General features: G+C 39.4%; 1 long non-coding RNA gene and 3 other non-coding genes across 4 annotated transcripts; all 4 read left to right on the forward strand.

The window, feature by feature from the left end:
* Nucleotides 1-3600: 3600 nt before the first annotated feature.
* Nucleotides 3601-3672, forward strand: LOC117019033 (small nucleolar RNA SNORD107). Its single transcript, XR_004422417.1, has one exon. It is a non-coding gene; the product is annotated as a small nucleolar RNA SNORD107 (small nucleolar RNA).
* A 2247-nt stretch (nucleotides 3673-5919) lies between these two features.
* On the forward strand, nucleotides 5920-5986 carry LOC117019029 (small nucleolar RNA SNORD64). The gene has a single exon (XR_004422414.1). It is a non-coding gene; the product is annotated as a small nucleolar RNA SNORD64 (small nucleolar RNA).
* Nucleotides 5987-7429: 1443 nt separating this feature from the next.
* On the forward strand, nucleotides 7430-7501 carry LOC117019031 (small nucleolar RNA SNORD108). The gene has a single exon (XR_004422416.1). It is a non-coding gene; the product is annotated as a small nucleolar RNA SNORD108 (small nucleolar RNA).
* An 11959-nt stretch (nucleotides 7502-19460) lies between these two features.
* Nucleotides 19461-22635, forward strand: LOC117018804 (uncharacterized). Its single transcript, XR_004422324.1, has 3 exons — nucleotides 19461-19863; nucleotides 20443-20575; nucleotides 22209-22635. It is a non-coding gene; the product is annotated as an uncharacterized LOC117018804 (long non-coding RNA).
* The last annotated feature ends 764 nt before the right edge of the window (nucleotides 22636-23399 follow it).

The raw sequence follows: 23399 nt of genomic DNA on the forward strand, positions 1-23399 counted from the left end.
GGGGAAGACCCAGATTTTTCCCACCTGAAAGTTACTATGGATGAGGAAAATCTAGTTAAGCAACTCCTTTAAATAAGTTTCTCTTTCATTCTTACGATAAAATGGTTGTGAGACTTGTTTCAGTTTCCTAACTCTGACTTCGGGCGTTGACTGCTGTTGGGTAATAACCTTTACACACAGGAAACTCTTGATCTAGGGGTCCAGTGATCGAGCTAAGACTCGCACATGGCGCCCTGCCCTTCACTGTGCCTTGTAAGGCCAGCAGTAGAAGGAAAATGGTGGCGCTGAGTCAGCGTTGGGAACAGGAGGGACTGCTTTATCTAGGAAGTTGACCTCAGTTGAGCAGCTTTTATACGGAGCCCTTGTGGCTGTGTGGTCAGAGGCGATGACCCAACGCTGGAACAGCCATCATTCCACTGGTGAGTAAGTACTTATACACGTTTTTTAAATAATTGCACAGCTGGGTATTGGGAGACAGAGGAATTCATATCTGAGAGAAGCTGTGTTACGCTCTAAAATATAGTTGACACACAAATAAAGTACAAGTTACGATTGTATCCAACTGTATCACTTAGTGATATGTTGAACGAGGAATGGAGCCGACATTCTCTTCCAGTGCAGTGCGTTAGGGAATGCCCAGATATCCAGGGCCAGTTTGAGTTGGTTATAGAACAAAGAAATTACTTGTAAAAGGAAGATGGAGAAGACGTTTAGGTTTTACTGCTGAGGTTTCACCTACGACTTGAGTGATTCCCTTATTGATGGTAGAAGTTAAATTGTAAAGCATTACAGTTACAGAGTGGTGGTCACGCCTTACTAACGTAAGACTGACAGGCTGACTATTTTCTTCTTGGATTTTTCCACAGAGGTTGTGCGTATGTCACCATTTCCATCTTCTAAATCATGGCCTTTCGAGTGATCATCTCCCAAGGAAAAGGGAATTCCAAATGACTACAGTCGCTGTCACTAAAGTTCCGTGGTGTGTAGTGGTAAAGGATTGATGGTCACTGTCAGGTAAGGACCATAAAGTAGCCGCACTTTCCTTGGCTGAGGAGATTAGATAAAATTGAGTCTGATGTACATGACAGATAGTTGTGCTGTAAAAACTGGGTAGTGTGTTCAGAGTCTTGTTATCTGCACAGTCTGGTCTGTGGACCAACTTTAAATAATTTCTGGTCCTTTTTTCTGCTTTTGGAAGGAAAACATTCTTCCTTGCATCGCTCTGCTGACATGGTGGCCCTTGGAGTTTGGTCCGTGCCATCTTGCAGTGCATGTGAAGAGGACCTGTTCTGTCACGCAGGCACACCTTGGAGACACCACAGGTTTGGTCCAGACCACTGCAGGAAAGTGAGTGTCACAGTAAAATGAGTTGTACCTTTGTGTTGGTGCAGGGTCTTGCCTTCAAATTGTTTTTTAAAAAGTCTGTTACAACACAGTAAAGCGACATGCAGTGAAACGAGGTATGTCTGTATTTCCGTAGCTGAAGTCGGCCTCTTGCTAGGTAAGGTGAGTGATAAGAACTCTTGAGTCTTCAAAGTGTTCAGTCTAATGCTGTTTCAGGTTTGCTGATGCTCTTTCTGTGACTACTAGTTCCTTGAAGTTTTTGAGAACCCTGATGGATGGTGAAACATAAACTAAGGGACAGCTTGGTACACAGATGTCCATGGAATTGCATGTAGGGTGTGATGTCAGCATGTGGATCTTTTAGTATCGCTGGATCTAAGCTTCTGCAGAGTTAGCTCACTGGGGACACACACTTCCATTCCAGTTTTCAAAAATTCACGCAGTAAAACTTGGTGTCTTCGGAATTGTTCCTACGTTCATGCCTTCAAATGGGTACGTATTTCCTCTCAAACGCAGTTGGGAACAACTTCCGGTTTCCTGGTTACATTGGTCAACTGTGACTCCATAATATATACACGTTGCAGAACTCTATATATTTTCATTGTGGTTTACAGAGCAGTTTCAGGTAGCATTCTGGGATTTAATAGTTTTGCTACCTTAAACCTTCATGTGTCGGGGGTGTTGTGGCATTCTGTTTTATGTAACCGGTAAACTGACTTCATATTCAAGCTTATTAAAAGTGATGTAGCTCCCTGCATTCATAAACGCTGGTTCTTGGTCATGTAATCATGCCAGATTTTAGAAGTCCTCTGATGTTTTTCCAGCCTTTTACATATATAATTGGTAAATGACAAGGTCATTTTAGGATGTATAATATGATGATTCGATATGTGTGTATTGTGCAAAGATGATCACATCCATCACCTTACAGTTACCCTTTTTTTCTTTTATGGTGAGAACATTTGCAGTGTACTGTCTTTGCAAACATCAAGTACAGTGGACCCTGGAACAACACAGGTTTGAACTGCATGGATCCACTTCCATACGTGCGGTTTTTTCAATAAACAGCCCTCTGGATCCCCGGATTTCCCCTACACCTGCAGATTCAACTGACTTCAGGTCAAAAGCAGTATTTTTAATCCATGGTTGAGAACGCACTGATGTGGAGGGCCGACCATGCCTGGTTCTCTGCCATTTTATATGAGGGACTCAGCATCCTTGGAGTTTGGTACCCACGGGGGGCGTGGAACCCTTGTGGATACTGAGGGATGACTGTAGTTAAGTTTGGGGAGTCCAAGTTATATGTGGACTTTTGACTGGGGGTCGGCACTCCTAATCCCCACATTGTTCAAGGGTCAACTGTATACAATACAATATTAACAGTAGTCACCCTACTGACCCTTGGATCCCTGGAACTGACTCATAACTGAAAGTTTATACCCTTTGACCATCATCTCCCCTTTACCCCACCCCCATAAGTCCCAGGCAACCACCATTCTACTCTGTTTCTATGAGTTCAGAAGTCGTATTTTTGTAAACACAACTGGTGATATTTTATTTCATGTGGGTCTTATTATAGACTAGATCAAGTAATTGAAGGAATTATATGGTCATAGTTATTAATACTTCTCTGGAATTTCCATAATCTTGTTTCAAAGACCAGAAAAAAAACACTTTAGTCTGTTTTATTTTATTTTTTATTATTATTTTTTTAAGGAGGGCACAGCTCACAGTGGCCCATGTGTGGATCAAACCAGCAACCTTGGTTTATTAGCACCACGCTCTAACCACCTGAGCTAACCAGCCACCCTTCTGTTCATTTTAAATAAAACCTTTATTTCAACAAGTAGTCAGTTATGGGCTCTATATATCCTGTGACATTTTCAAGTACACGTTACCCAGTTCTAGCATACGCCAGATTTTGTCTTAACCTTCTGTGCATTCCAAGTCCCCTGGGACTGGCCATACATCTAGTAATACTCAGTGTTTTAATTGTATGAAACAAAGCAAGGCATGTTATCGTGGGTGTTTCTATTACAACTGTTTCAGTCTTATGCCTTCCCTTTCTGCCCACATAGTGATGACCCTGAAAGGACGCGAGAATTTGATCACTGAATGTCCTGGCATGGATCCTCCCCAGTAGTGCTGCAACGAGGCTGAAAACCGTATTAACCGCATTTAAGACAGAAACATAACGCGCTCCAGGTAAAATAACCTTCTAAAGAGAAGTAAGAGCTATTGCCGAGGCCTTGGCTAGGTTCATGATGACACAGGACCTTGTCTGAACATAATGATTTCAAAATTTGAGCTTAAAATGACACTGAAATCCAGTCAATGTGCCTCAGTAGACTTTTCAGAGAACATTATTCTCAACTGAAAATGTTCGCATGACATGTTGAGACTGAATGCCTAGAAGTGGCAGGTGTAGTAGTGCGCATGCCAGTTCCTCAAAACATCCATTTGTTAAACAATTTCCATGGACATTTTCAGCTAATTCTTTTTTATTCTATACATATTTGTGTTGTTGAAAGCAAAAGAGGAAGTTCATCCTGGGACCCGAGCAGGCGAGCTGGCAGCAAGGACAGACACGAAGGAGACCGCAGCGCCTCTTGGATCAGACACTGGGTGTAAGCAAAGGCCGGGAAGGAGGGGGCTCGTGTTTGCGGAACGTACGTTACGAAATGATGAGTGTGGTAAGTCCCTCCACCTGGAAGCTGCCGGTGCCTGGGGACAATTACTCTGTTGCTGTTTCTCTTCAGTTGTCTGCAATTGATCAGTCGGTACAAAGCCTATCACACAGTAGATGTCTGAGAAACGTGGCAGGGTTACTGAGTTTTTAATGATAGATGACAGGTTTTTAGATACTTTACTGTTACTTCCTTTTAGTGGAATATCTGTGATTAGCACCTAGACCCATCTGATACTGAACTCCATACTCTTAACAGTCTGAAGTCGTCAGATGTTCGTAGCAGTGGCCAAACTATATTTAGTATTTACCAGGACTTGTTGTAGTGAAGCTAAACCTTGCCATGGAGTTTACAGTCCATTTATGGGGCCACATTTTAGGCATTTTCGGTCAAAAAGTGGAAATCAAAAAGGTACTGTCTGCAGGGGTGAGAGGTCCTGTCTTGCTGTAGTGAGATGACGAAAGCCTAACAGAAGAGCCATGTTTGAAGCCTGGTTCCAGGGGTGTGTTTGTTCTGATGTGAATGCTGATAAATGGCGTTAGGCGGATGTCCTGCAACATGTGCTCTGTGACAGCGGAGCGCGCAGCTGCTGGGAGCAGCGCGGTGTTGGCTGCAGTTACTACATTCCAGTGCTCAAGTGGCAGCTGACGGCTGCCTTGTCATGAGAGGTGCATGGTGGCCCAGCGCCTGGTGGCAGGGATGCAGACGGAAGAGCCGTCCACTGGTCCTCCTACCTTCCACGTCACCTCAGCTGGGCTCTGCGTCCCACTTGCTAACATCACGCTTCCCTGCCTGTGATTTCGGGATTCTAATGTGGGGTGGACATGTTAGTAGGAAAGACGTGGCTGGGTTCATTCATTTCTTTGGCGAGCAAGACTAATCTTCAAAAGTAGGTGAGGTGGCCAAGATCCAAGAAGGTCTCATGTTAGTAACTCCATTGGATGTTTGATGGCTGCGAACCACATTGACTCATAGCTGAGGAGCATAAAACAAGGACCTAGAGGCATTAGATACTCGTGCATCCAAATTCAAGAGAGGTTTTTGTTCCCATATTTTAAAAATATACTTGTATAGCTATTTATAGAGATTATGGTATGAAATTGGTGCTGTGATAGCAAAAATAAAATTGAAACGGCGAGTTCCCCGATATGGGTGGCTTCTTGTCTATTAGGAGACACATATCCAGAAAAGTAGTTTGTGCTCTGTTCTTTCCACAATAGAATTTGACTATGTTACCACACCACACTGGGTCCGTGTATCAGAGATGTTGGAACTTAGCATGGTGTCCTTCAGAGTCCCCCGAAACGCAGCAGCCCCAGACCCATGATTCGACTTTGCTTCATCTCTTTCATCTGCTTTCATTCTGTTGGACCATTCTCATCGATTCTTCCACATTGGTGGTTTTTACACTTAGCTCTGGAATATTCTGGTGAATGTTTTCAGTGTAATCTAGATTCTTAAATTGGATTATAATAAGTTATTGGAGAAAAGAGTAAGTTGTTGCTGTTCTTTTTATTTTATTAGTTTCAGGTGAACAAAAAAATAAGTTATTGCTATTCTTGATAGTTTGTGGTGACATTTGGATATTTCAGTTTGTTGGATAGTTTGCTGCAGAAGTGGGTTATATTTTGTTGTAAGACGCTGAAAATCTCAATGTTATTCTGTAAGATTGCTGGGAGTGTAACTGTCTTTGATTTTTTTTTTTCCCCCACCAGGTTTTGACCTTAATTCTGTGTCAGTTGACTGCTGTTGCTGCCATGTGACTTCATTGTTTCAGAAGGTGGTCATTCATTCTCTTAAGCCAGTGGACTTGGCATCAGTAGAGATGCCCTGTCTGCAGGTAGCAGTCCTTTCTTTCTCCCAAGGGTGTCTGCCAAGGAGTCTGGCTGGGCTCGTGATGAGCTGTGTTTGCTGAGCAAGATGAAGTAAAGTGCAATGTGAGTCCTCTGAAGTCCAGCCAGAGTGTCATGCAGGGACTTGGCACACATTGTTCTGAATGAAAGTTCGCAGACAGTAAATGTCACAGGTTTTCCCCATCAGTGTTGTGCAGATTAGGGAGAATGGAGCTGTGGGTTTTTCCAGTGGAATGGAGGTTGGTTCTGGATCACAACTGCAGTTTCTGTTTGTAGAATATCCTCCACATTTGCAGCTTTGGGATATCTCAGGTTTGTCTTTTTCATTGTGCATTTCAGGTGGTAACTGCCAGAGAGTGAGGACTTGGGAACTATGGTTTTTTCCCCATTACTAGCATCACTCAGTTCCAGCCTTGTCCCATGTCCCCAAGCGCTGAGACAGCTCCAACTACCCCAGGAGTGGGAATCACTAGTTTGTGCTGAGACATTGGCTTGGGTCGAAGAGGAGACTTATACTTTCAGCATACATCAGAGGGTTTGCTCTCATTTTCCTCTTAGTAAATTACCACTTTCTGTACCTTGGCAACATGTAGATTGTGACTGTGATTCAAGGGGATGAAACTAACATTTTGCAGTTGGGGACGCTGAGCTCTCAGAAAGGAATGATTTGCTAAACACCATGCAGCTTAGGGATCTCATATTTAATCTCGCATCATTTGTTAGTATCTGTCTTTACTTGTATGAGTAATGGGTCTTTCCGTATCTGTGATTAGCATTCTATGATCAGGCACTTATGCTTTGCTTATATTAATAGTAGCTATTGTGGGGAGGGGTTGGATAGTAATTCGATAGGTATTTAGAAGCAACTTGTATATAAAAGGTATGATGGACAGTCGAATATACCAAGATCTTATCGTTAGTCATCTTAATTTGTTAAGGGTGTGTGTGTGTGTGTGTGTGTGTGTGTGTGTGTGTTACTGTGTGAGAGAGAGAGAGAATGCTGTGTGCGTTGATACCGTGACAAGTGACTAGCTTATAGTGAAAAGCGGTCGGGGTTCAGATGAATTAACATTCATTTTAAAGTAGGTAGACAGGTCTTTTCTCAGTTCTTTACCTTCTGAAGTCCCTGTTTTCCTGCCGGGAATTTTAGCATGTTGACTACCTTGCAGATGTGTTCGGCTCCTCTTAGTGCTGCTCGTTCTGACCGGTGGGAGTGTGCCGAATGAGTTGAGAGAGTGAGCTGCCCTTTCAGATACTACCTCAATCACACTGGACGCATCCAGTTGAGCGACAAAGGAAAAGAACGAGTTTGGGGTCTTTTGAGGTGCAGTGTTGACTCAGGGTCATTGGACCTTGGAGGTTTGGTGCAACCTGGAGTGCTCGGGTCCTGTGGGGGGAAAGATGCTGGGAGATGCTGGCTGAGCCCCACCCACATAACCCCAATCTTGGGGTGCTGCCTCTTTGCGGGTGACCTAAAGAAATTCCCCTGCACATAGGAGTCTCGGGAAGACGATCGCAGTTATTTTATTTTTTTGGATGGGGCATGATTCACTTGATCAAACTCATTGTTCTTGAACCTGATGACAGCTTTCATTTCTGCCAAGGGAATCTGAGGTCCAGCCAAGCTAGCGCAAGAAAGGAGCAGTGGGTGAGGGAGGAACGGTAATGGAAGGAATGACTTACCTGTAGATTGCGAGTGCAGTGGTGGATGAAAGGAAGACAGGAAGGCAGACGACAAGGTAGAACGTGATTTTAGCGTGTCCTTGTGTTGTCCAAGTGTGAAGGGAGACATGTCAGTTGAGCACTGTCAGAATTGCATGGTTGGCAGGAGGAGAGCAGCCCTGTTTGACTATCAGGACAGTGGGGAGAATTACCATTCACGGGCTGCTTTGTGTTTAGCTTCAGTGCACTTGTGTCAGCCAGCTTCGTCCACCGTGCAGGTCGTGCGTCCTTCCTGAGCTGACATCATGGGCAGCATCGTCTGCTGTCGGATGGCTGTGCTGATGGGGTGTCTGTCCCTGCTGTGGTTACAAGGACGGTTACGTGTTGACATTTGTAGGCAGCTGAGATGAAATCAGACTTTGCTCAGACTTGAGTACACATGAGAAGCACTAAGGGCTGGTCGTGAGGGAGTGTCTGATTCAGTGGGTCTGGGTCTGAGAAGGGCAGATGCTGTCGATTTCGGTTTTACTCAGAATGAAATATTCATTTTCTGAAAGTGCTATTACATGACTGACTGCTCATTTATGTGGGTATGGATAACTATGAAATATGTTACAGAATATTTAAAAATAGGAACATGAGCAGGGAATCTTGAAAGACAATTGGTTGTCATATAATAATCAATCACAGTCAATGCATAATGCTGTATTTTCTCCTCACACTATTATAACAAAATAGGAATGACTGATGGTGGCCATTGGGATCAACTGTATGAGAAGAGATACGTGCCTTTAATCTCTTTGAGAATATGAACCCATGTATCTGATAAGAACAAATCGCCAATCTACACTTAAATCATTTCCTCAGATGAGGAAACAAGTTTATTTTTTGGTAATTTTCCTAATAGTGAATCCACTACCCAAATTTTTATTTAGTTTTTCACTTTGAGTAAAAATGATGAATATTCAGAAATTTCTAGAAAACAGTAAATGTTTTTCAAAACACTTTAAAGGGTAATGTGATCGCAGTAGTGCGTCGATTTCCTAGATGGGGTAATTTCTGCCTAATGCACATACTTTTGGGGAATGGCTCATTGGATTGTGTTCTCTGTGGCCACTGAACTATGCAGAACTGGACTTATTTGCATGTAGACACGTGTTTTGTTTTAAGTATCCACATTTTCAAGCTGCTGTAAACTGGCAACACCCATGGGCTTCTGATGAGGAGTGTGGGAAATGCTGTTTTCTAGGGGAAACTTCACATGTGTGTTATAGCTGGCTGTGAAAACCCTGATGTCTACCTTTGCTTATTGGAATCTAATACTGTTTTCAATGATGCTTCTCTATGGGAATAGTTTTACAACGGACTGTCCACTTTGATTTACAGACTTTGAAACTTAGCCACTTTAGTTGGGATTTGTCCAGGTTTGGAAGTGCTGGAGAGTATAGGTATTGTACAGTGCATGTCAGAGTCATGCTCTGTGCTCCAGCAACTGAGAAAGGAACCCAGACACAAGGAGACCTCTTTTCTGTGACTTGTACTGAATAAAAGGAGAAATCACGGAGGATTTTTGAAAATTGTGACTCATGAAGGAACCCACCCTTGAATCAAGGAGACTTCTGTTGCGTGGACTGAGTAAAATGACAATGGCAGGATTTATAAAAATGGTGACTTATGATTTCTATGAGAATAAGTTATTGCAGTGATACTGGTTTCCTTATTTTTGTAGGATGTCAGAAAATTTGCGGCAATATATTTTTCTAATTCTCTTTTGTATGTGTAACCCTCTAGTGAGCTTGACTGGACGCCTTGGCTTTGAATTTTAGATCCACTGGGTATTTTTTCTACTGAGTGGAATTATAGTCCTAAGTGATGTCATCGTAACAATAGAAACATCCCATCCCTCAAATTGCTGAAGTCACAATGACGAAGCTTTCATTACATTAAAAACCTTGACGTACTGAATAATGTCTTTGTCTAAGATTATAATGGCAACATTTGGAAAAATGGTTATAAGAAGGCATAGACTGATTTTTCTGGTATCCTTCCTTTATGGAGGAAAAAAATTAATAGTTCACCCTAGACTTTGATGTCATTATTACTGCTCTCTCCCCAAGGCCTCGTATAATAATTGGCATCTAGGAGGTGTCTGATGGACAGTGAATCATTCTTGTTGTATTGGTCACTGTATTGTCACTGTTATTGGTAGAGTCAATGCATGAATAAACAAAAAGTAAGAAATGTGCCTTAACGTCGAGGTGAAATTTGGATTCTAGTTTAACCCTCAACTTTCTCATTCTCTGTAAAGATTTGAATCAAGAAACAAGGGCATTTTATTGGGCCTCGTTTCTGGGAGCAGATAATTGGGTGATTCTGTCTTAAACTCACCTCGCCTAGTCCATCAGTTAGAGTGATACACAAGAGTGCCAAGTTTCGATTTGGGGCTTTTGTGGAAAAGGAAATGGGTGTGTCTGAAGGTTGTCTATTGTTTTATTGGATGCCTCCACCTGTTTCAGTCTGGCTCACTGGAGAATTAATCTTACATGTTAAAAAAACCAGCAAGCACGTGTTCATTGGAACTGATCTCTTGTGCAAATCTCTTAGAAATCAAGAGGTCATTGTTATTGAGAAGTATGTAACAGTTTGCTTGTCAGTAGGTACCAGAGTACTTGGCCACATAAAATAGAGGAAAATGCATCAGTCATAGTATTGTTAGCAAAATATTGGTATTTATTCTTTTAGATTTTATAATGTACATAAACATCTTCTCCAACTTGCTATAAAAAAAAAAGACTTTGGATAATTGTTGTTAAAGTGACAAAAACATGTCCAGATAACTCCAAGAAGACAGTACTGGCAAGTGAACCTGTGAAATATCTCAGTCATTTATAAGCATCATTTAAACTCATACGTGTATATAGTCAACCATTAGTTTTACAGAGATGTAAAAGGGTGTTGTCACCTAGGAAGGAGTTGATGAAGCGTCTGTCATTCGTGGACTTGAATGGAGCCTAAGAAAGATGGACAAGGATTTCATCCCAAATCGTAGGGAATTCACTGTGTGGCGGGCACCGTTACATGGCCGTGCGGGGGCTACCTTTCTAGGTGAGGGTTTTGTCATCTTTGAACTGTATTAAAACTTTGAACCAGACCCTACTTCTGTCTTCAGATTCTCTCATTCCCCGGCCTGCCAGAGCAGTCTTTGGGAAAGAGGGCGAACCACATCATTTTGAAGTTGACATGTAGCAAGAATGTTAGAAATAAGCAATAATCAGAGACCGGAGGCTGAAGAGTATATAAACTGATATTATTTAGAGCATCTTTGGCCACTGCCCAAACTGCAAATTTTCTGCTTTTAGTCTCTGAACCTTTGGAGTCTAAAAATCGGTGACATTCCTTCCCTCTCTACTCCATTCCCTAAGAATCTCCAGAAGCCCGTATGGCAAGAAGCAAAACGGTGGCCGCCCGGCCTGGTGCGGGCAGACTTCACACCTCCTTGCTCCTTGCTACCAACGCAGATGAGCAAGACAGCACAGCCCGAGCCACTGCCCCTGGTTGATCACTTGGTAGTTTACAGATTCTTCGGGAGTGTCCTGGACCAGTTGACTCCCAGGAGGCTGTGCAAATCTAGACCTCATGCTGACCTAAGGGGTCTGGACCAGGCCCCTCTGACCCCCTCTCTAGGTGTCCTCTGTGTCATGCCCAGCCCAGCAGCCTCACAAAGCGTCTTCCAGAATCCTCCCCAAAATGCAAGTGTAAGGGGTGTCTACTGAACTGCGTATCAGAAAACTCGCAGTGTTGGCTTGTTTGGACCATGCCAAGTAGACACAAGCCAACCTGGCAGGAATATGTGGACAGAAAGGGGAGGGCAGCGCGTCTGACTTAAGCCAGAAGCTTCATCAGCTGCAAAATCCAAGACCAAATAAATACAGGTTTATACTGTCCTGAACTTCGTCTTGCCTTCCAAATCCTTACATTTCACTGGACAGCTTTGGACTTGGAAAAAACAGAACAGTTTTTCTTGCTATGGAGTATCAACTCACCTTGGAAAGCTTTGCCAGAACAAGCCCTACATATGTGACACTCAGAGATCTTAAGGTTTTTTTTTCCTTCTCGCTGGCATTTTAAAAACAGCTCAGAATGGGCGGCCGGATGGCTCAGTTCATTAGAGCGGGAGCTCTCAACAACAAGGTTGCTGGTTCAATTCCCACATGGGATGGTGGGCTGTGCCCCCTGCAACTAAGATTGAAAACGGCGACTGGACTTGGAGCTGAGCTGCGCCTTCCACAACTAGATTGAAGGACAACGACTGGTGGGTCCTGGAAAAGCGCACTGATCCCCCCCCCCCCCAAAAAAAAAAGCTCAGAATCTAATCCTACTGCTTTACCGGATACATGAAACTTAACAGTTTATTTAAATAGGAAAATTGTGTTTGGATAATTGTATTAAAATGAAAATATGAAATACTCAGTGAATGATAAATATGTATGAACTGTTCATTGATGTTAGGAAATGAGGAGAATGAAATTCAACACGTAATCGTAATTGTTTTATTATTTTCTTGTATTTTATTTGTTTACTTAAATGTTCTTGAAATATACTACTCAAGCACAGAGGCCTACGTTTATAAACAAATCTATTATTTTTATATTTTACATACTTTTTTAGTGGTTGCTCTGATAATAGAGCTGGTTTCCAAGGGATGTTTCTAAACATGTTTTGTAAAATTGTCTTCTGGGAAATATTTTAGAAAGGAATTCTGAGGACATTTTGTAAAGGTACACAATTCTGCATTGTTGGTGTGCTCACAGATAGAAGAAAACAAATGGACATGACAAGTGCTTAACACATTAATCAGGAAAAAGAAAGTCAGGTTCTAGTTATTTATGTGTACTTTGAGAATACTGTGTATAAAATAATCAAATGTAATTGCTTTGCGACATTTCCTAATGTGTTGTGATTGTTACTAGTTTGGGAAAATATGTAGAACTATTTTAATACATGATGATAAAATAGAATTGTCAGAATACCTCGGAATGCTGTACCTGTAAAATCGTTTGATTGGGTTTTTGCTGTGGGGTTTTGGGGAAGGGGGATTGTTCTGTGTATAGCTGTCACTTAGACTTTTTATTATGTAAATGTCTTTATATTAAAATGTATATGATAGGATGGAATTATTATGTAAATGGTCTTTATGTTAAAATGTGTATGATAGGATGGAATTGTCACACTGAAGGCCAGCCTCCACGAACACTTGCCTGTTCAGGGTTAAGTGGGCTTTGTACTGCTCCTTATATAATAAAAGTACTGTGTTACACCATCTTATCAAGCATAGAGATGGCTGACATTTGGGGCATTTCAGCTGTTAGAATACAGTTTCGTTGGTTGTTGAGGAGTTTCTAACTGCTTTGCCCGTAATAGGCAAATAAAAGCTGAATTTAGGAGATAGAACAGGACATTTGGGCATCTGGGAGGGCTGTGTGTGTGCTTACATGTAGAGTCGGTCTTGCCCTGCCTTCTCAGATGTTGGGGATCCACATATATTTTGTAAATATTCTGATGTTAAATACGTAGAGGCAGAATTTTTTACTTTCGCCGGTAGAATTGTTCAATTGCGTTGATTTATTTCTGGTACATATTGCTATATATTTTCTTATAAACAATATTATTAGTGTTAAATATTTTTGTTTAATATGCAATTTTCTACATGTGTAAATAGCACTGTAAATTCATTATAAATATGTGTCCACTTTTACTAGGATAGAAGCACTTTGGTTTATCAACAGAAATGTCAGTTCTAGTCTCTGTTCATTGGATCCTTAAGCTCTATTTTTACGTTGTAAATAAAAGTGTGTAGTATTAGTATAATATGTCACTGTTTTATGGCAAGATTCATCATGGTGGAAATGTCATTGGAACTGTTGATCTGCCTTTGTTTATAGTTTTCAGATATTAGCATACAGATAGAACACAGTTGTTTGTATAACTGCGAAATCTCTGTGTGGTAAAATAGCACAGTTACGGGAAGTTTTCACTTGCAAATGGAATTTGACTTTTAAAGATAAAAGTGAATTGTTCTTCTTTTAAAATACTTATTTCTAGTTGTATAGGTAATTTATAAGTTTTTATGGGGGATGTTATCAATGGTATATCAGACCTGAGTTCAGTAAATTGCGGGCTGACAAAGGAATGTTTATGTATTATGTGTATATAATAAACATAGTTATGTTTTTTAAAGCATAGGAACTAGTATACCTGCATGTTTCATAGGTATATTAATTATACATAGAGTGAAAACTTTCCCTAATGGTTGTCAGTTTATCTCTGTAAGTAAATAATTGGGCAGCTGAAGGGATGTTTTTTTGATGGTTGTATATAAAATAGTTAGGGTATATATAAGTTTTTGCTTTAAACTTTTAGTCCTTGAAATACAAGCATCGCTTACATATCCCATATGTGTTACATATATATGCATATGCATCCATACATGTACATATGTGTACATGTGTGTATAAAACTTGATATTAAAAGTCATAGCATAGAAACATCATTTTTTGGCCAAATGATTGTAACTGGGCTTTAGTTGATGTTCTTTGGTTTGTTTGAGGGCAGATGGGATAGGATGGTTTAGTTTATGAACTTCATTTACTTACTTGTTTTGTAACATCTGCATAAGATTTGCTGGTAGGCTTATATTTTGTGACTACCAAACTGATAGGCAAAGGTGAAAACACTATTTTGGCAAACTGAATTGCTGCTATACTATGTCTATTTGGGATGTATTGGGTTACTGGAGATTGCATTGTTCTTTTCTTTTGTATATAGGACATAAATAATCATTTTTAAAACACTTTTGGATATATGATTTCTGTGAATAATTTTAGAAATTATTTTTACTGAAATGTTAAAGATAGAATCGTGGTTTGATCATAGATACAGAGCGAGGGAGCATCTTCATGTGAGTTCAACTTGATTTTTTATGGTTTTTGTTTGTTTCTTGTGTTTTTTAATTAGACATTCTTTGTTGAAGTGTAGAAATCATTGCAATTTATATTTTAAATAATGTAAACATGTATAATTTTTCTTATTCCATTTAATTTTTGTATGTTCAACGTTGGGACAGGAGGGAACTATTTGACTGCTGTATGTATAATAGAGAAGCTTTTTGTATAACATCTTAATTAACTTCCTATGTAGGTGTATAGAAATACCCTCTTTCCCTGCACGTGTGCACATGTGCGTACACACACACACACACACACACACACAGAGTAAATATAAATGTTGAACTATGGTTAAAAAAATATCTATTACCAATAGAAATGTCCCTGACCTCTATGTGTTCTATTTCACTTAGTGTGTATGGGGACAATTAGATAGTTGTGTACATTTGATCAAATCTTTGTTTTTACACCATATAACCTTGTTGATGTGCAGAAATTTCTGTCACATTTTTTAATATATATATCAACCTAAAATTATAGCATGTGAAGTTTTCTTTTTGCTTGTAGAAAGGGTGCACCAGCTCTTGTTGAGTATTGAGTGTGCTCTTTGGACTGCTGGGTGTTCATCTTTAAAACACCTGCTCTTTCTGTGTATGTTGCATTGCTGATATACTTTTAAATTTCAGAAACTTTTTATGAATACAATTCAGTTTTTTCTTCGTATGTGGTGGTTTGTTTTAAGGGGTATGGACAAGGGTAGTGGATGTTTTCTGATCTCACCTCTCATGTATGATTCTTTTGCTTTACATCTATTTTTGGTTTATACTGATTGTGGACATGCATATGTTGTAATCATGGTGTTAAACTAGAAGGCTGAAATATTTAACTTTTGCAAATTATTTTAGGAACTCTATGTAGGCGGCTCTTTGGGGTTTGTTGTTAACAGACATTTAATGGTTGCTTTATAACAACTTGGCAATATAACAATTGTAAATATATAGGATGTTGATAAAAACCAGAAGGATAGAGGGTAGAAAGTTTTCCTTTGATATTCGTTCACCTTTGTGTAGTTTTCATTGGATTGCTGGGATTATTAAAGACAAGTTAGTTGAAAATTGAGTTCAAAGCCTCTGAGCTATATTTTTGTTATTTGTAAATATGTTGTCAGGACAGAAATCGACTAATGGTTAGAAGTATTTTTTTTTAGAAGTATTTTTACCTCATTTTTATTTAGAAGAAAAATTAGATTGTAATCATTAAATTGATTGTATCCATTTTAATGAAAATACCTCAATTTAAGGGATATGTACGTATGTCTCATTTCCCTGGTGTACTGGGGTTCATGATGCATCATTTTTCTAAAGAACATTTATAGAATCTCTAAACTAAGTGGTTCTGTGTTCATTTGTTACATGGCAATAACCACGACAACTCTGTAAATAATGAGCAAGTGAAATATTTAGTCATAAGCATGTAGGATTTCTAGTTGTATTGAGAGTCTCACAAAGTATAATTTTGTAAATATTTCATTGAGTTTGTTGGTACCACTGTCTTTTAAAAATAACATAGCAATGCAATCATGATAAACAGGCTCTTGGAGCTATGCAACCTTTATATATTAATGTAGTTGTTAAGAGGAGAAGTGGGCAAGATTATGCAGTTACCCCATTCTCATAGAACAGTTAACCGTCGTTTCAAGAACGACTTGTATATTAAAAAACTTACAGCATATAAATTCATTGGGTGCTTTTTGATATACCAACCTTCCCAATATATTTCTTTTATGTTATTACGTTTTATTAAAATGTTTTCAAAAGCAGTTTGAAGTTCACAGCAAAATTGAGGGGAATGTACATGTGCTCCCGGCCCCCACTCGTCTACCGCCTTCCCACTGTCAACCCAACACGTGGGTATCCAGGCCCATTATCACCGTCTCCCACCAGACGGCACGTTACAGCTGATGACCCTGCACTCTCATGTCATAGTCACCCAGAGTCCACAGTTTACGTGAGGGTTACGTCTTGGTGTTGTATGGACTATGAATTTGGATAAATGTATGATGCCGTGTATCCACCATGGTAACCTACAGAGGATTTTCATTGCCCTAAAAATCCTCTGTGCTCTGCCTATTCATCCTTCCCCCTCTATTTCTTTTTAACATTCACGATATAAACGATTTTGTTAAAGAGATTTTATACTACCTCTTGGAACTATACACAGTTCTGTATGTGTTCCCTTGGTTGCATGACAATATTCAAGACAACTTTGTAAATAATAGGCAGATACAAGTTTTTAATTTTCAACATCTAGTCTTTCTAGATGTATAAAGTCTCACAAAGTATAATTTTGTAAATAATTCATTGTAAAATTTCATGGTTTTATTTTCTTCAGAAGTCTTCACGAAACTGATAGAACGGTGGGTTTCTTGAGCTACACATGATTTTGTTATCTGTGTATGGAGTTGTTCGGGGAAGGAAAGTTAAAAGGGTATCTTCAATTCTGTTTTCGCAAAGAAGATTGTACGTTTAAGCCATTGTTTAGTGCGTATGTTAGACATAACAAAACCAAGTCATAATTTTGTAGTTGTATTGCTGATAGGGCATTACATGTTTTAATCATAGGAAATGTGTTTTATGAGACATTTTATTCTCCCTCTTTGAACGACACAGTTTTGTGTTTAATTACACATGACAACATTGAAGACAACTTTGTAAATATAACAGGTACATACATCATTTTTAAAAATCTAGTTTTTCTAGATGCATGGAGTTTGGAAAAATATAAATGTGTACATATGTCATTGCAGACAATCCTAAGTTGGCTTCTGTAATGTTTTGGCAGAATGATAGGTAATTAATAGTAATTGGCCTCTAGGGTTGCATAATGCTCTTGGTGTTCAGTGGATTTGGGGGGAGAGGATTAGACAGATTGTCTCTGTATCTTAATATTGTTAGGTTCTCATGTAAAAGGAAAGATTAGACTGTGTCCTTTTAACAAACAGAAAATATCCCTGCGATGTATTTTTATATTTAGGAAGAAAAAGGAAGACATGAGAAGGGAATTACCGTTTTAAATCGTATTAAGAGTTATATTCAGAGATACATTCAGAGTTAGTGGAGATTCACATTGCTAAAGTAATTAATTTGCCATGCTATATACATCTACTCTGCAAATTTATATATGTGTATGCATATCCTTGTATGTTATAAATGAATATATACATGTACCTGTAAAGTTAGTTTCAGGAGCATAGATCTGATGGTCTCTTTTCTCATTTATTAGCTTATTGCTGTACATGCTAGTCTTTTAATTATGAAAATAGTATTCTCAGCTTAAACATTTCCAGAAGCCTGCTTCATGTTAAATGTAAATGTATGTTAATTTTTATATAAGATGTTTAAAGTGCTCCATAGCTATGTTTTGTTTTTTTCATATATATGCATCTATATGAGAAGAGGATTTCTTTTTCTTTTTTAATTAAAATTTATTGGGGTGACAGTGGTTAGTAAAATTACATAGGTTTCAGGTGTACAATTCTGTAATACATCATCTATACATCACATATTCTCACAGCTTTTTAAAATTTTCTGGTGAATAGTTACATTTGTATTTTAGGTGATGAAACAAATCAAAAGTGTTGTATTTCAGTTGCCTATAATGTAAGTTATGGAAATTTCTTAGAGAAAGGTCCTGTCCAGTATTGATCAAAGTATAAATCAGGGTACCTTTTTGAAGAGAAGTTTGGTAATGACATTGAAAATAAGTGTGTAAAACTTTTGAAATGCTGTAAATAGCTGCTAGGATTTTATCTGTTTCAACTCGAATTTATAGATTGGTATAGATTGAACTTAACAAATTCAACGGTGGAAATACACATCAGTAAAAGAAAGACTAATAATTATAGCTTATTCATATGAATGTAATTCAAACACAGAAAAAATATTCTTAATGGAAGTTTGCTTTAAGTTGATATTTAAAATGTCATGTTGAAACAAGCATCAACTCATGGTGTTTACAGAGGCGAGTCCATTTGCCACTTGCTCTTCTAACTGAAATGTTAGTTTCTATTCCTGGGGAGTGGAATTCTTCTGATATGATTAGAGTTAAGTAACACTTGTACATCAGTGTTATTATAATGGGTATTAGAATCTGATTGTTTTAGCATTCTTTGTCAAATTGTTGTACATGTGCAAGTTAAATATTAAAGCATTGTTTATCTGTATATTTGTATATTGCTCCATGACAATCTAAAACGAACGTATGGATTATTGAATGGAATGTTGTCTAGAAGACTTTCTGGCAAATCTTTAACTTTGCTGTCTAGAGAGAGGGGAATAGAAGGACTGCTTCTACTTTGTGCGTTTGAAATTTTAAAGGACTTCAAAAGGAACATTTCAACAACAGGGAATTTTAAAGCTACAGCCGGTTTGTGCCTGTCCTTATCCTTGCCTTCCAACGTCTTGGGAATACTGGGGCTGTTGTATCCAGCTGTGTAATCCCAGTGGCCATATGAACAATCGCTGATGGTCACGTGACTTACAGAAAAGTATTGCCTGTGAAACACAGTATCAGATTGCCCACGGAAAGAAGAAGGGAGGACGTGGGGTTGGAGGTACGTGCTGACTGTTCTATTTGGGTTGACAAACTAATGAGTGATGAAAACAATCACTGAAACTGTCTATAAAGGATTCATTTTGGATAAGGCAGTGCCATATTTGGGGTTACTGAGTAGATGGAGAGGAAAGGTCTCGGGCTGTGTTGGGAGGTACACATTATTTTTAAATTTTAATTGGGGAATATTGGGGAACAGTATGCTTCTCCAAGGCCCATCAGCTCCAAGTCATTGTCCATCAGTCTAGTTGTGCAGGGCACAGCCCACCATCACATGTGGGAACTGAACCGGCAACCTTGTTATTCAGAGCTGGCGCTTTAACCAACCGAGCCATCCGGTTCTCCAGGATTTAACTCTTAATTAATGAGAATTGGAAAATGGATTGTTTCCTTTTATGGTAGTTGATTCTATCAGAAGGATTTTAAGTAGGTGTCTGGGACTTTAGATTATTCAGAATTAGCACAAAAACATTTCAGTATTCTCCACATTTGTGCTAAAGGTGCTCTGGAAAGTTGAAACAGTAAAAAAATTATTTTGGGGGACAGTAATATTTGCTGGCATTTAATGATCTCCATTCAATTCATCCTAGTTTGTGTCCTGGTATCTCATTTGTATCTAACCTTGGCTATTTTGTATATTTCTCAGGTGAATGTGACGAAGGAAGCACATATTTGTAGATAAACTATCCGAGGACAACATCATCAGGAACATCCCTCTTTCTATGGAATACTTAATTCATAAATCTTAACTGTGAACCACAGGTAGGTAAGAAGGTTCTGGATCTAGAAGTGCTGTTGTGGGATGCAGCTATCACTAGGCCCAGGAGGTTAACACTAATACAGACTTTGTTCTTGGGCGCCTGGGAATTCTCAGCTGTGCCCGAGAATTAATAACCGAATTATTTTAGAAGATGATTTTAGCAAAGTAAAGATGTAGAGCAGCATATGCAGAAGTAAGAGATTATTTGTATCTTCAATTAATTTACTTATTTATGCCTAACCATGGCACATAACCAATGCGACAAAGGAAACAGTCAGTTGTGCAAGAATTGGAAATTATGAAACAGCCAAACTGTATTTTTGCAAGTGTAGTTCTGTAGTGTGATCAGGCAAAAGTTTGTTTAACTGAGAAAAGGGGCTGATACTGAAAAGCAGTCGTAATGAAGTCATGGCTGACACGGGAGGATTGAGTTAGCTACAGGACTGATCGGTGAGGAATTGTTTCTAAGTGTTCTCAGGAATTTGTAACACAGGCAACACGAGCCTCCCCTCACCTGCTGCGTCAGGTGTTTCTCATCAGAGTGGAGTGTGTCTTACAGTGTTTCTCCTTTTCCCTGTCAGGAGATGAGAGTTCTAAGAAGCCACACCTTTGCCATCTTTCTCTTTAGTCACAAGACTTGGTACCACCAGACCTGTTGGGCACGCCTCACTCCAGTGCCCTTCACGCCCATCATTGGTCCCAGGAATGCCCTTGGTGAGCTGATTGTGAGGACAGTTCATTGTGCCTTTGATCAGGCTGTAGTTGGTGTGCTGCCACCACAAGTGCTGGTGGCATTGGAGATTGGTCAAGGTTACATATTGCTGACTAACAAATTATCCTGAACTTATTATTGTGTGATTTCCATGATTTCATGGCTGATGATTTTGGATAGTACCAGAATGTCTGGGATCCACTGGGAAGGCCCAGTGGTTGAGGGTGACACAGACTGACTGCTAGAGTCCTGTGTCACATGCCCACAGAAGGCTGAGCTTAGCTGTGGCCTTGAACTAGAGCCTCTCCCACAGCCATTTCCAGAGGAAGCATCATGACAACAAGTGATGAGAAGAAACATGCCTGTGACAGTGATGTGGCCTTCTGATCTGGCTACAGACGTCACACACATAGCATTACTTCTGCCATGTTCTGCTGGCTAACAGCGTCATATTGCCAGCCCAGATTCTAGAAGGTTCCATCCTGCATGAAGTACCAGATGGAACAAGGCACCGTAAAGAGCTGCATACAGCTGGGGTCTTCAGTAGTTATTTTTTAATTTTATTTTTATTTTGGGGTTCTCTCACAATGTTCCCCTCAAATCACATATCTGTCTCTATGAGATCAGTTACTAAAGTGGATTTCAGAATTCCACTTCTTGTACACTAAATTTCTCACCAGTAATTTCCCACAAACACCTTCCTTTCTCATTGCCAGGCATAAAGTCTTACCAAATTGTTTTGTGACTTTGGGAATAAATTAGGCAAAAGATGAGAAAGAAGAAAATTCCGTGGTTTGGGGGATGACATCAATTTGGGAAATTAATGCAAAAGGGAGAAGAGGCCAGGTGCAGTGAGCTAACACTGAGGTGTGCACTCGCAACTAAAACTACAGGACAGATGCTCATGTAACCAGTAATGTCACCGCAAACGGGGCAGCCCAGCTCCCAACGCATGTGCAGCTTGTGTGAGTTCTCGTTTTTTTCCTTCACCTCCCACTACGTGCCTTAGGAAGTTAATTCATGGGACGTGCTGCTAACATTAAACATATTTTTCTCTGAGAGTCTCACTGCCTACTTGTTATCCGTGGAATACCTTTGAAAATCAAGGTTTTAATCAGGAAAATGCCCCGCCCACTCGCCTTAGGATAAATCAAAGCTTAGTAGAAGAATAATGCCTTTGGGGCTGGAATAGTGGGTCAGGAGTTAAATATTTTCTGAAGTTCCATTGTAGCCTGTATATCTTTAGTACAGTTATTACTTTTCCGTCTAATGGACTGAGCTCCTTTTGTTATTTTCATTGTAGTGTTTGGTCATCATTATCACGTTTCTGGTACAGAAAAAATCATGTAGATTGCATTAAATAATTCTGTCCCTGAATGAGTGACCAAGAGATACAAGCAACCAAACACAAGGTTGAACAGGACACAGATGACATGAGGAGTATGTTGCAGGGAGGGATCAATCCACTTAGCAAAGTACAAGAAGAGGACCAACCTCTGGCCTCCTTGGTGTTGGAAAATTCCAAAAGGAATTTCACTGTTGCAGTTTAATGCACAGAAGCAATTGTATTAGTCCTTACTGAGCTCATAAAGGGCTTCTGACCTTTCCTCCTTTTTCCCCACTGTGTCCTCTCAGGTGACGGCTGAATAGGAAACTGATGCCATGGCGTCTGCACTTTCTTCACCGAAACCGGAAGATTGTCTTCATAATGTATGGAGACGCGTCTTGTGTTCCAGTGGACACTCCTTGCTGATCAGAAAACTGGACTTAGCAAGCTCATGTTTGAAAGTGACAAAGGGTGTCACTGGAGAGAATTAAAGCCAGGCATGTTGACTGTTGGACTGGATCTCAGGAGCTGGAATGGCAGAGACATTATTACAGAGATGCTTAGGGAGTGTAATTGCAAGGTCTCGTTCCAGTGCCCCCATGAGTATTAAGTACATGTATTTATAATTTTCACTATCACAGAGTTCGGTTTTTTAAATTAAACTGTATTGGGGTGACAGTAGTTAGTAAAGTCACATAGGTTTCAAGTGTACAATTCTGTAATCCATCATCCATATATCACATTATGTGTTCACCACCCAGAGTCAGTTCTCCTTCCATCACCATATATTTGATCCCGTTTATCCTCACCTGGTAAATTTAAAATTTATTCACAAAAATCATTTTTTTGAGATCTCAGAGGACACAGAAATTTAAATTTAATAGTTGTACTTTAAATGCCTTTGTTTTGCTTTTATGTTTACTCCCCAGTGTCATCTACAATTAATGGAGTTTTCTGCACATTTTTTGGGTTGTGTTGATGAACAAATAAGTACACAAGCAGTGTTTCGGGCCCATATGTTAGCTACATATTTTTTAAAAAGATTTTTATTAAAAATACATTTAATATTCAATATACGTATTTTCTATGCAGTAAACATGCTTATATATAAATTTTTTGAATTTGTTCAACTAATTATTTGAAATAATTTCAATGAATTAGAAACACTAGGACTAAGGATATCCAAAATTTAAATTTTGAGTCAAAACTATAGATTTCCCACTTATTATAGAAATGTTCTTCACTAGTCTGTCTCCCACTGTTTGTTTATGAGAGTTCAAAATGTACAAAAAGATTCAAAATTGTGCAAACATTAAATACTAGTGTTTTTAATCCTTGACAGTGACATTAGAAATTGCTCTTCTGTCATTGTTCAGCTCAGTCATCTCCATGTAAACTTATTCTTACGGGCATTTGTATTTGTATTTCATTTTCTTGTTTTTTCATTTCCCTTGGAATGTTAGTGTCTTGGTTACTGGTTTCTAAGAGCTCATGTGACT

Source organism: Rhinolophus ferrumequinum, chromosome 28 (assembly GCF_004115265.2).
Source record: "Rhinolophus ferrumequinum isolate MPI-CBG mRhiFer1 chromosome 28, mRhiFer1_v1.p, whole genome shotgun sequence".
NCBI classification, from domain to species: Eukaryota; Metazoa; Chordata; class Mammalia; order Chiroptera; family Rhinolophidae; genus Rhinolophus; species Rhinolophus ferrumequinum.